At 42.7% G+C, this 14,343-nt stretch overlaps 1 protein-coding gene across 2 annotated transcripts in view; it reads right to left on the reverse strand.

Annotated features, from left to right (window-relative positions):
* The window catches only part of Orc3 (origin recognition complex subunit 3), a 57,722-nt gene that overhangs the window by 17,842 nt on the left and 25,537 nt on the right, over positions 1-14,343 (reverse strand). The window lies entirely within an intron of this gene.

Genomic DNA, 14,343 nt, shown 5'->3' on the forward strand with positions numbered 1-14,343 from the left:
AAAAGGAAAAAGAAAAAAAAAATCTTGCATCAAGGCCAAAGGAAAGAAGAGAAGAGAAAGGCCAAAGCATACAGTTGTGCACGCGGGCACACTCATTCCACAGCTCCCAGGCTGCCCTCTGAGCTGTAGGATGGCTGCTTCCGCAGTGACACGAGCTGAAGAAGTTGAAGTGAAGACGATTACTGAAGACAAAATGTATCATTCAATCACTGGATTAGGAGAAATTAAGCTGGTCCTGAGCTGCAACTCTTCCTGAGGGTTAGCTCTCAGTGTGCTGGAAGTTGCCAATGGAGAAAGGTTATTAAAAGTTCTACCTCACGGGACTGGATGGCTAGAGGTTAAGAGCACTGGCTGCTCTTCCAGAGGACCTGGATTCGATTCCCAGTATCCACATGGCAGCTCACAACTGTCTTTAACTTCATTCTAGCTGATCCAGCTCCCTCACATGGACATACCTGCAGGCATGACACCAATGCACATAAAAAAAAAAGTTCTACCTCGCTGGAGAAGCTGCAAACCATTGGCACAGCAAGATATCCCCAATGCTGCAATATTGGCACTTACATCTTGTGGGAAATTAAGTAATTGGACTTACGGTCCACTCAACAGAAGGGAAGTCATGCCTGGTACTGTTAGCCTAGCCAAGAATCTGTGGCTGCAGGGGTCAGAGCTCCGCTGTAAGTAGAGTGGTATTTGGGTCACAGACAAGGAAGAGAACCTGCCACTTCCATTTGTAGTTTCCAATTCCTTCTAAATATTAATCCATATACTCATGCGTAAGTGCAGCTCTTGGTACTCATCAAAGAAGCTTCTTTCTGCCATAGGTGGAGAATACTATAGAGATCTAGCAGACTGAAATACAGACTATAGATGGTCTACACTCAAACGGATCATCTGTAACACAACCCATTATATCACCATGGAAGAGGTTACATGCATGAACTTGAAAAAATGTGACTGCTTGCACACGATCTGCCTGAGGCTACACAAGTCAATATTACTATATGGATGGGAAGAGTACACAAGACTTACAGACAAGGGCTGCTGAGGGAGAATCAGTTTTCCTCAGGATCAAGACCCAGACAGGTTGCCCAGCTATAAATACATGTATATATGGGCAATACTAATTTACCACAATAATAATGATAGACATTGTATTTTTTTATTTCTAGTACTTTAACAAAACCATACTAAAAAATACACTCATATTCTTTAATGAAATGTAACTAGGTTTAACAAAGCTGTGCTGGTTTGAAAGAAAATGGCCCTCAAAGGGAGTGGCACTTTTAGGAGGTGTGGCTCTGTGGAGTAGGTGTGGTCTTGCTGGAGTAAGTATGTCACTGTGGAAGTGGGCTGTGAGGTCTCACATGCTCAAGATATACGCTCAGTATCTTAGACTACTTCCTGAGAGATGTAGGACTCTCAGCTACTTCTCCAGTACTATGTCCGAACATGATGACAATGGACCAAACCTCTGAATTATAAGTAAGCCACCCCAATCAAATGTTTTCTTTTACAAAAATTGCCATGGTGGTGTCTCTTCACAACAATAGAAAACCTAACCAAGACAGCTTTAGTCTTGTGGTTTCTATTGCTGTGATGAAACACCGTCAACTACAGGAAGTTGGGACAGAAAAGGGTTTATTTGTCTTATAGTTCCACATCATAGTCCATCTCTGAAGGAAGTTAAGACAAGAATTCAAATGGGTCAGGAATCTGGAGGTATGAACTGATGCAGAGGCCATGGAGGGATGCTGCTTACTGACGTGCTCCACATGGATAGTTCAGCCTGCTTTCCTATAGAATCCAGGACCACCAGCCTAGGGATGGTACAGCCTGCAATGGGCTGGCCTTCCCCCACTAATAACTAATTAAGAAACTGCCATACAAGCTTGCTTGAAGCCAAAGTATGTAGGGTTAGTAATTCACAAAATATGCTGAAACTAATGGAAACTGACATGAAGGGGTAAACATGAATAGCAAACTATTACTAATAATACAGACTATGTAGACCAGCATTAAAAAGAACCTAACCTTAAGCTATGATGATGGAACTTCATTTTTTAAATGTTACTTAAAGTATACATGCTAATGTCTACATAAATATATAACGACAAAACTGTAGTTGGAGGCAAATTAAGGGGTTATTCCCACTTTTCTTCAGTTAGAGCGGAGACACATAGGTAGCTGGGCAGGACACTCAGGCAGCTTGACAGGGCTATTGAATATCAACCTGCAACCACCTCATGTGAGGCAGTTCCTAAGCTACCCACAAACTACCTTCAGAATCAACTTGCCAAAGTATTTGAAAAGCTTGTTTCTGAGTTCTCAAACACACGGAAGAACCTTTAGGCATCTTTTGCTTGCTTGCACTCTCAATAAAGAATCCTACAAAGGATATAGGGCTTTGATATCAGGTCTGGATATCAATGGCAGACCCATCATTTACCAATTGTGACTACTAACTAAATGATTATCTTCAAGGCAGGTCTTCATATAACCCAGGCTGGCCCTAAAATTTCCTATATGGCCAAAGATATCCTTGCAATGTGTGGTTTATGCAATAATAAGGAATGAGCAAGGGATTTGGACATGCTAGGCACGCACTGTACCTACTAAGCTACAGCCTGAGCCCTAACTGCAACCCTTTAATAGTCTGTCACCTACTCCTTTGTGACACCTCATCTACATAGAGTTTTTTTAATCTGTCTTATGTAGTAGCTGTGTTCACAAAGAGACAATGCCTATAACCCCAGTAATCACAGAAATACAGGTGATTCTGAGCAAACTGATGTTTGACAATGACTAATTTGTAAGAGTATCAGGGCAAAAAGCAAAACAGAATTTAGAACAGAAATAGTCAGGATATACTGAAAGCTTCTCTGGAGTATAATTTATTTTCTACCTCTCAGAAATTTGATTATAAAGTCAGGCACACCTTTAAACCCAGCACTTGGGAGGCAGAGGCAGAAGGATCTCTGTGAGTTTGAGGATAGTCTGGTCTACAGAGAGAGTTCCAGCACAGCCAGGGCTACACAGAAAAGCCCTGACTCAACCTTCTCTGGAGAGGAAATACGTCTATTTAACTAAATAACTGAATATTACATATTGTTATATAAAGTTTGTACATAATATGATACACAAAATACATAAAGCTATGCACTTAAAACTGAGATCAAATTTTATACTAGTGAATATGTAAGTCATAATGTGATTTGCAGTTATAAAAACTTTGTTAGATTTTTCATCTCATCTTTACCTGCTGAATAAGCTAAGCAGAAATCACAATAGGAATCATTATTTCATTTTCTATATAAGAAAACTGAAGCTTAAATTAGGGTTTTTTTTTTGTTTTTTTTTTTTTTGAGACAGGGTTTCTCTGAATAGATTTGGTACCTCTCCTGGAACTAGCTCTTGTAGACAGGCTGGCCTCGAACTCACAGAGATCCGCCTACCTCTGCCTTCTGTGATTTTAGACTGTGATTTTGGAAAAAGATTAAAATATTCACAGATACTTTTACTGTAAATTAAAAATACCAGCATACTAATTATTTATAGACATCTTTTATATGGCTTAGTAAGTACCTATAACTTAAGGATAAGAGCACAGCCATACGCACTTCTTCATATTACTAAGTAGATGGAGTCTTGAGAAAACAAGTCCTTGAAGGACAAAGTATACAGTGCTAAATAAAATGAATACAGCAAAGAAAATAACAAACAGAAGGTAGTGAAACAAGAATAAAACACAAATAAATGCCTAGGAAATATACAGTCCCTGCAACAGATAAATATCATGCCATTTTTGTACTAGCCTAGACAGGCTCCTCTTTATGTCGAGGGTACCGTGACAAGTATTCCTGACTTGCAACAGCACAGCATGAATGTGCAAGCAAGAAATGTACCTGGCAACAGTTGACTCAACAGAGAGTGGATCCTAATCTTAGAATACTTAGTCTCACTGGTTCTGACATTTCTTCTAGTGAAATCAAATCACCTGCATTGGCTCTAAGAACTTCCTATACTGCACTGAAAAGGTTATTGAGATTATTCAGTTACAGGCATAATTTGAGGCCAGCCCATCCCAAAAAATAAATACATTTTTTAAATGAAAGACATATTTAATAGACGCTACCGTCAACATATTTTGGAGATTTTTTTAACATTAAAATTTCATGGGGCTGGAGAGATGGCTCAGTGGTTAAGAGCACCACCTGCTCTTCCAGAGGTTCCGAGTTCAATTCCCAGCAGACACATGGTGACTCACAGTCATCTACAGTGGGATCTGTTGCCCTCTTCTGGTGTGCAGATGTACATGCAGATAGAGCATTCATATATAAAGTAAAAAAAATCTTAAAAGAATAAAAAACTTTATTATAAGAATTTACAAATAAGACCGACTCTCTACAACTCCCCCTGCCACCAGCACACTTCCTGCTCTTCCTGCAGGGATTATTCTCCCCGGATACTGCCTCTCTCTTCCTGTCCCTTCCCAGCTTGCACCCAGAATCCTCCCCCCCTCCCCCTGCCTCATCCTCCCGTCTTTGGGGCCACAAAATCCCACAGCTCAGCCTGTTTGGGCTCTGGGGACCTGGAATTGAGTGCACCCAGGCCGGTGGGAGGTCCCCTCCTTCATTTGACTGCCCGGAGCAAGGTAGGCCTTTGTCTGAGTGCTGCTTGGCCTGCAAGGGGACCTGAAAGTCTGCAGGAGGATCCATCGTTCTTTGGGGTGAGTGAGGAGTGAGTGCCCGAACCGCGGCAGCTGCCCGGAGAGGGACCTCCGACTCTCCACAACTCCCCCTGCCACCAGCACACTTCCTGCTCTTCCTGCAGGGGTTATTCTCCCCGGATACCGCCTCTCTCTCCCTGTCCCTTCCCAGCTTGCACCCAGAATCCTTCCCCCCTCCCCCTTCCTCATCCTCCCGTCTTTGGGGCCACAAAATCCCACCGCTCAGCCTGTTTGGGCTCTGGGGACCCGGAATTGAGTGCACCCAGGCCGGTGGGAGGTCCCCTCCTTCATTTGACTGCCCGGAGCAAGGTAGGCCTTTGTCTGAGAGCTGCTTGGCCTGCAAGGGGACCTGAAAGTCTGCAGGAGGATCCATCGTTCTTTGGGGTGAGTGAGGAGTGAGTGCCCGAACCGCGGCAGCTGCCCGGAGAGGGACCACCGACTCTCCACAACTCCCCCTGCCACCAGCACACTTCCTGCTCTTCCTGCAGGGGTTATTCTCCCCGGATACCGCCTCTCTCTCCCTGTCCCTTCCCAGCTTGCACCCAGAATCCTCCCCCCCTCCCCCTGCCTCATCCTCCCGTCTTTGGGGCCACAAAATCCCACAGCTCAGCCTGTTTGGGCTCTGGGGACCCGGAATTGAGTGCACCCAGGCCGGTGGGAGGTCCCCTCCTTCATTTGACTGCCCGGAGCAAGGTAGGCCTTTGTCTGAGAGCTGCTTGGCCTGCAAGGGGACCTCACAGTCTGCAGAAGGATCCATCATTCTTTGGGGTGAGTGAGGAGTGAGTGCCCGAACCGCGGCAGCTGCCCGGAGAGGGACCACCGACTCTCCACAACTCCCCCTGCCACCAGCACACTTCCTGCTCTTCCTGCAGGGGTTATTCTCCCCGGATACTGCCTCTCTCTTCCTGTCCCTTCCCAGCTTGCACCCAGAATCCTCCCCCCCCTCCCCCTGCCTCATCCTCCCGTCTTTGGGGCCACAAAATCCCACAGCTCAGCCTGTTTGGGCTCTGGGGACCTGGAATTAAGTGCACCCAGGCCGGTGGGAGGTCCCCTCCTTCATTTGACTGGCCGGAGCAAGGTAGGCCTTTGTCTGAGAGCTGCTTGGCCTGCAAGGGGACCTCACAGTCTGCAGGAGGATCCATCATTCTTTGGGGACACCAAACACCTCCGCGCTCCTTTTGAAGGAAGAGATGGGCAGGCGCCAATGCAGGAGCTCCTCCAACAACATGAAAGGCAACATGACATCACCACAAGCCAGACATCCCGAAACAACAAGAATTGAACACCCTACCCCAGAAGATATAGAAGAAACCGACATTAAACAGTACTTTATAAAAATAATAGAGGACCTTAAACAGGAGGTAAAAAACTGCCATAAAGAAATGGAGATGACAAACAAAAAGGTAGACGAAATAAATAAATCTCTCAAAGATACCCAAGAAAAACAAGAAAAACAAGAAAAAGCAATCAAACAGGTAAGGGAAACAGTAAAAGACCTGATAAATGAAATGGAGGTATTGAAGAAAACACAATCTGAGGGACGACTGGAAATGGAAACTCTGAGTAAACGAACAGAAACTTCAGAGACAAGTATTTCCAACCGAATACAAGAGATGGAAGAAAGAATCTCGGACTCTGAAGATACTATAGAGGAAATAAACTCACAGATTAAAGAACTAAACAAATCTAACAAATTCTTAACACAAAACATTCAGGAAATCTGGGACACCATGAAAAGACCAAACCTAAGAATAATTGGGGTAGAAGAAGGAGAAGAATTACAACTCAAAGGCCCAGAAAACATATTCAACAAAATTATAGAAGAAAACTTCCCCAACCTAAAGAAGGATGTTCCTATGAAGGTACAAGAAGCCTACAGAACACCAAATAGACTGGATCAAAAGAAAGCATCCCCACGCCATATAATAATCAAAACACAAAACATACAGAATAAAGAACAGATATTAAGAGCTGCAAAGGAAAAAGGTCAAGTAACATATAAAGGGAAACCTATCAGAATTACACCTGATTTCTCAATGGAAACCATGAAAGCCAGAAGAGCTTGGATAGATGTGCTACAGACACTTAGGGAACATGGATGCAAGCCTAGACTATTATACCCAGCAAAGCTTGCATTCACCATTGATGGAGAAAACAAGATATTCCAGGACAAAAACAGATTTAAACAATACGCAGCCACAAATCCAGCCTTGCAGAAAGTAATAGAAGGAAAATCACAAACCAAGGAGTCCAACAACGCCGACAATAACTCAGGCATCTAGCGACCCTTCACCAGCACAACTAGAAGAAGGGAAACACACAAACTCTACTACTAAAAATGACTGAAGTTAACAACCACTGGTCATTAATATCACTTAATATCAATGGACTCAATTCACCTATAAAAAGGCACAGGCTAAGAGACTGGATACGAAAACAGAATCCAACATTTTGCTGTTTACAAGAAACACACCTCAACCACAAAGACAGGCACCTACTCAGAGTAAAGGGTTGGGAAAAGGTTTATCAAGCAAATGGCCCTAAGAAACAAGCGGGTGTGGCCATACTAATTTCCAACAAAGTTGACTTCAAACTAAAATCAATCAGAAGAGATGGAAAGGGACACTTTATACTCATAACAGGAAAAATCCTTCAGAATGAAGTCTCAATCCTGAATATCTATGCCCCTAATATAAAAGCTCCCACTTATGTAAAAGAAACACTTCTAGAACTCAAGGCAGCCATCAAACCACACACACTAATAGTTGGAGACTTCAACACTCCTCTCTCACCAATGGACAGGTCAATCAGACAGAAACCTAACAGAGAATTGAAAGACTTAATGGAGGTAATGAACCAAATGGACTTAACAGACATCTATAGAACATTCCACCCAAATAGGAAAGAATATACCTTCTTCTCTGCGGCTCATGGAACCTTTTCGAAAATTGACCATATACTTGGTAACAAAGCAAACTTCCACAGATACAAAAAAATATTAGTAACCACCTGTGTCTTATCGGATCACCATGGATTAAAATTAGAATTCAACAACAATGCTACCCCCAGAAGGCCCACAAACTCATGGAAACTGAACAGTCAACTACTGACCCACACCTGGGTCAAGGAAGAAATAAAGAAAGAAATTAAAGTCTTTCTTGAATTTAATGAAAACAAAGACACAACATACTCAAACCTATGGGACACAATGAAAGCAGTGCTAAGAGGAAAGTTCATAGCACTAAGTGCCCACTTAAAGAAAACGGAGAAAGCACTCATTGGTGACTTAACAGCACACCTGAAAGCTCTGGAAAAAAAAGAAGCGGACTCACCTAGGAGAAGTAGAAGACTGGAAATAATCAAACTGAGGGCAGAAATCAACAAAATAGAAACACAGAAAACAATCCAAAGAATCAATGAAACAAGAAGCTGGTTCTTGGAGAAAATCAACAAGATTGACAAACCCTTAGCCAAACTAATCAAACGGCGGAGGGAGAACACGCAAATTAACAAGATCAGAAATGAAAAAGGGGACATAACCACAGACACAGAGGAAATTCAGAGAATCATTAGATCTTACTACAAAAGCCTGTATGCCACAAAATTGGAAAATGTAAAAGAAATGGACAGTTTTTTAGATAAATACCATATACCAAAGTTAAACCAGGACCAGGTAAATGCTCTAAATCGTCCTGTTAGTCGCGAAGAATTAGAAACTGTTATCAGAAACCTCCCTACCAAAAAGAGCCCAGGACCAGATGGTTTCAATGCGGAATTCTACCAGAACTTCCAAGAAGACCTAATACCTATACTCCTTAAGGTATTTCATAATATAGAAACACAAGAGTCACTGCCAAATTCCTTCTATGAAGCTACAGTTACCCTGATACCTAAACCACACAAAGACTCAACCAAGAAAGAGAATTACAGGCCAATCTCACTCATGAACATGGACGCAAAAATTCTCAATAAAATACTGGCAAACCGAATCCAAGAACACATTAGAAAAATTATCCATTACGATCAAGTAGGCTTCATCCCAGAGATGCAGGGCTGGTTCAACATACGAAAATCTATTAATGTAATCCATCATATAAACAAACTGAAGGAAAAAAACCATATGGTCATCTCATTAGATGCTGAAAAAGCATTTGACAAAATTCAGCACCCTTTTATGATAAAGGTCTTGGAGAGATTAGGGATACAAGGGTCATTCCTAAATATAATAAAAGCTATTTACAGCAAGCCGACAGCTAACATCAAATTAAACGGAGAGAAACTCAAGGCTATCCCACTAAATTCAGGAACACGACAAGGCTGTCCACTCTCTCCTTATCTCTTCAATATAGTGCTTGAAGTTCTAGCAATAGCAATAAGACAACATAAGGGAATCAAGGGGATTCAATTTGGAAAGGAAGAAGTTAAACTTTCATTATTTGCAGATGATATGATAGTATACATAAGCGACCCCAAAAACTCCACCAAAGAACTCCTACAGCTGATAAACTCCTTCAGTAACGTGGCAGGATACAAGATCAACTCCAAAAAATCAGTCGCCCTCCTATACACAAAGGATAAGGAAGCAGAGAGGGAAATCAGAGAAGTATCACCTTTCACAATAGCCACAAATAGCATAAGATATCTGGGAGTATCGCTAACCAAGGAAGTGAAGGATTTATTTGACAAGAACTTTAAGTCTTTGAAGAAAGAAATTGAAGAGGATACCAGAAAATGGAAGGATCTCCCCTGCTCGTGGATTGGGAGGATCAACATAGTAAAAATGGCAATTCTACCAAAAGCAATCTATAGATTCAATGCAATCCCAATCAAGGTCCCATTAAAATTCTTCACAGAGATTGAGAGGACAATAATCAACTTTATATGGAAAAACAAGAAACCCAGGATAGCCAAAAAAATCTTATACAATAAAGGTACTTCTGGAGGCATTACCATCCCTGACTTCAAACTCTATTACAGAGCTACAGTATTGAAAACGGCTTGGTATTGGCATAAGAACAGAGAAGTTGACCAATGGAATCGTATAGAAGACCCGGATCTTAAACCACAAACCTATGAACACCTGATTTTTGATAAAGGAGCCAAAAGTACACAATGGAAAAAAGAGGGCATCTTCAACAAATGGTGCTGGCATAACTGGATGTCAACCTGTAGAAGAATGAAAGTAGATCCATATCTATCACCATGCACAAAACTCAAGTCCAAATGGATTAAAGACCTCAATATTAATTTGAACACATTGAGATTGATAGAGGAGAAAGTGGGAAGTACTCTACAACAAATGGGCACAGGGAACCGTTTCCTATGCATAACCCCAGCTGCACAGACTTTAAGGGCAACATTGAATAAATGGGACCTCCTGAAGTTGAGCAGCTTCTGTAAAGCAAAGGACATTGTCACTAAGACACAAAGGCAGCCTACTGACTGGGAAAAGATCTTCACCAACCCTGCAACTGACAAAGGTCTGATCTCTAAAATATATAAGGAACTCAAGAGACTAGACGGTAAAATGCCAATTAACCCAATTAAAAAATGGGGCGATGAACTGAACAGAGAATTCTCAACAGAAGAAGTTCGAATGGCCAAAAGACACTTAAGGTCATGCTCAACCTCCCTAGCTATCAGGGAAATGCAAATCAAAACAACTTTGAGATATCATCTTACACCTGTCAGATTGGCTAAAATCCAAAACACCAATAATAACCTTTGCTGGAGAGGTTGTGGGGTAAGGGGCACACTCATCCATTGCTGGTGGGAATGCAAACTTGTGCAACCACTTTGGAAAGCAGTGTGGCGGTTTCTCAGGAAATTCGGGATCAACCTACCCCAGGACCCAGCAATTCCACTATTGGGAATCTACCCAAGAGATGCCCAATCATACAACAAAAGCATATGCTCATCTATGTTCATAGCAGCATTATTTGTAATAGCCAGATCCTGGAGACAGCCTAGATGCCCTTCAGTGGAAGAATGGATGAAGAAACTGTGGAATATATACATGCTAGAATACTACTCAGCGGTAAAAAACAATGACATCTTGAATTTTGCAGGCAAATGGATGGAAATAGAAAACACTATTCTGAGTGAGGTAACCCAGACCCATAAAGATGAACATGGGATGTACTCACTCATATTCGGTTTCTAGCCATGATTAAAGGACATCGAGCCTATAAGTTTGGGATCCTTGAGAAGATAATAAGAAGGTGAACTCCCAAAAAAGATATAGTAATCCTCCTGGATATTGGAAGTAGACACGATCGCCAGGCAAAATTGGGAACTTGAGGGTTGGGCAAGACTGGGCCAAGGGAAGATGGGGAGAGAAAAGTGTGAAGGGGAGAGCGGGGGGAGCTCGGAGGAATGGGGTGCTTGGGATATAGGAAGGGTGGATATGAGAGCAGGGAAGCATATATCTGAATTTAAGGAGCTACCTGAGGGTTGTCAAGAGACTTGACCCTAGAGGGGTTCCCAGGTTTCCAGGGAGACGCCCCCAGTTAGTCCCTTGGGCAGCTGAGGAGAGGGAGCCTGAAAAGGCCAGTTCCTATAGCCATACTGATGAATTTCTTGCATATCACCATAGAACCTCCACCTGACGATAGATGAAGAAAATGACAGAGCCCCACCTTGGAGCACCGGACTGAGCTCCCAAGGTCCTGATGAGGAAGGAGCAGAAGGAGAGAGAACATGAGAAAGAAAGTCAGGACCGTGAGGGAACCTCCAGCTGGCGACAGATGGGGAAGGTGACTGAGCCCCACATTGGAGCACTGGACTGAGCTCCCAAGGTCCCGATGAGGAGCAGAAGGAGCGAGAACATGAGGGAGAAAGTCAGGAACGAGAGGGGTGCGTTCACTCATGGAGACGGTGGGACAGAACTAATGGGAGATCACCAACTCCAGTTGGAATGGGACTGATGGATCATGCGACCAAACCCGTCTCTCTGAGTGTGGCCAACAGCGGGGGCTGACTGAGAAGCAAAGGACAATGGCTCTGGGCTCTGATTCTTCTTCATGGACGGGCTCTGTGGGAGCCTTCTCAGCTTGGTCGATCACCTTCCTGGACCTGGGGGGAGTTGGGAGGACCTTGGTCTTAGCATAGAGTGGGGAACCCTGATGGCTCCTTGGCCTTGAGAGGGAGGGAGGGGAGGTATGGGTGGAGGGGAGGGGAGGGAAGGGGGAGAAGGAGGGGAGAGAAAGGGGAGAAGGAGGGGAGGGAGGGGGGAGGAGGAGGGAAGGAGATGGAAATTTTTAAATATAAAAAAAAATGAACCATGAGAAAAAAAAAAAAAAAAAAGAATTTACAAATAAAAAAGCACCATGAAGTGAAATTATTACATCTAAAGTCCAAAGAAGATTTTATAATATAGACAAATTAGTTTTACGATTCCACAGAACATATATCCTCCCTATAGGATCTAATATCTTTTGTTAGAATTTAAAGTCAGTAAAATTCACACTTAAAAGTTGAGCTTCTTTGAGCTCATTTTCAGTTGACTGCCAGTTTCCTAATAGCTTTCTTCCTAGACAAGCACGAGTAATGTGAAGATAATGAGACATGACAGGTCTCTAAGCACTTACCAGTAAGAAAGTTTCTAAAGAAAATGGAGGGTCATTTACTCAACAGGATACCATGGCACGCTCTTTAGCACCAACATAGAATGTAATGATGCACAAAATTTAGTGCAAAGTCCGCATGCTGGGGAACGTCGTTTCTCTTTAAGAAGGAAGAGTTCTCCAGTGTACATAATCACTGTCACAGGTGGACTCTAGTTCCAGAGTGACAGATAGGAAACGAGTAACTGTAGCTGGAGGAAGGAGTAGTAGTAGTCTAAAGATTAATGGCACAAGGCTGGCCTTGCCTGAAATTACAGCTGCCTTCTAAATTATATACCACATTATTTATCTCAGAGATAAAAAATTTCCTTTGACAGATTCTATGTCTACCTCAAAACAGGACAGAGTCATTTTGAAAGAGGAAGCCACAATTGAGAAAGTGTGCCATAACACTGACCTGTGGGCCAGCCTACAGTGCATCTTCTTAATGTCATTGATGTGGAAAGGCATAGCACACACTGTGTAGTGCCATACCTCAGCAGATAGTTGGGGGTTCTGAAAAAGTCAGGCTGAGCAACCCAGTAAGCAGCACTCCTCCATCACCTCCGCATCAGCTCCTGCCTCTAGCTTCCTGCTGCTTTTTTTCCATTATGAACTGTGATGCGGATGCATAAGCACATAAAGCCCTTCCCTCCCCAAGTTGCTTTTAGTAATGGTGCCTAATCAAAGCGATAGAAACCTAAACTACAGCACCAGTATACATTAACATACACAATGATTTGCTTTAGAATGTCATTTTAACACTTACAGTCATATTTATATTCACCTTTAATCATATTCATCTCCCCAATGCTCCCTTCCTGCTCCAAAATGGGTCCTACTTGCATGTTATTGCTGTTGCTGTTGTTTTTAATCTGGATTCCACACATGAGGGAAATGTATCTGTTGTTACATAACTAATAGATTTGCAACAAAATCACTTCTTTCCTGGCATTATCACTATATAATAAAACGAAGTCAACTGATAGGGGATGTCCTTCTGTATATATGTGTTGCTTTTATTAAGTTAATTAAAAAAGCTGTTTTCATCAATGGCTTAGCAGAGTAAAGCCAGGTGGGAAATCCGAGCAAAGATACAGAGAAATGGAAGGCAGAGTCAAGTCAGGCGCCAGCCAGCCACCGAGGAAATAAGACATGTAGAAAATGAGGTAACGCTGCATCAAAGCACTGGACTGAGCTCCCTAGGTCCAGTTTAAGAGTGGGAGGAGCGAGAATATGAGCAAAGCGAGACCATAATGGGTTCACCCACTGAAACAGTTAACCTGAGCTACTGGGGGCTCACCAACTCCAGCTGGACAGGAAAGGAACCAGCATTAAGTCCAAACTAGTCCCTCTGAATGTGGCACCAGGATTTATCCCTACTGCTTATGTTGGCTTTTTGGGAACCCATTCTCTTTGGATGGATACCTTGCTCAGCCTGGATATAGTGGGGAGGGCCTTGGATCTTCCCCAAAGCAAAGTGCCTTACCCTCTCTGGGGAGGTGCGGGGGAGGGGGGAGATAAGTGGAGGAAATGGGAGGAGGGGAGGGAATTGGAACTGGGATTGGTATGTAAAATGAAAAAACAATAAGTTTTCTCTTTAAAAAAAATAAAAATAAATAAAAATGAAAGAAAGAAAGGAAGGAAGAAAGGAAGAAAGGAAGAAAGGAAGAAAGAAAGAAAGAAAGAAAGAAAGAAAGAAAGAAAGAAAAAACCACGGCCGCATGGCAATACGTGGGCTGATAGAAATGGGTTAACTTAAGATGCAAGAGCTAACTAGGAATATGCCTGAGACATATTCTGGCCAAACAGTGTTGTAATTAATACAGCTTCTGTGTGACTATTCGGGTCTGCGTGGCCAAGAAACGAAAGCGCAGTCTCTGTCTACAAACAACCCAACCACTTAGCAGCAGATGGTTAAGCTGCCTGGCTTCTACAAGCTTTTATTTAAAACAGTCTTACAAAAAAAAAAAAAAAAATCAATACAGCAAATCTCTACTGATATAAAGA

The sequence above is a fragment of the Arvicola amphibius genome, chromosome 11, assembly GCF_903992535.2.
Source record: "Arvicola amphibius chromosome 11, mArvAmp1.2, whole genome shotgun sequence".
In the NCBI taxonomy this organism is placed as follows: domain Eukaryota; kingdom Metazoa; phylum Chordata; class Mammalia; order Rodentia; family Cricetidae; genus Arvicola; species Arvicola amphibius.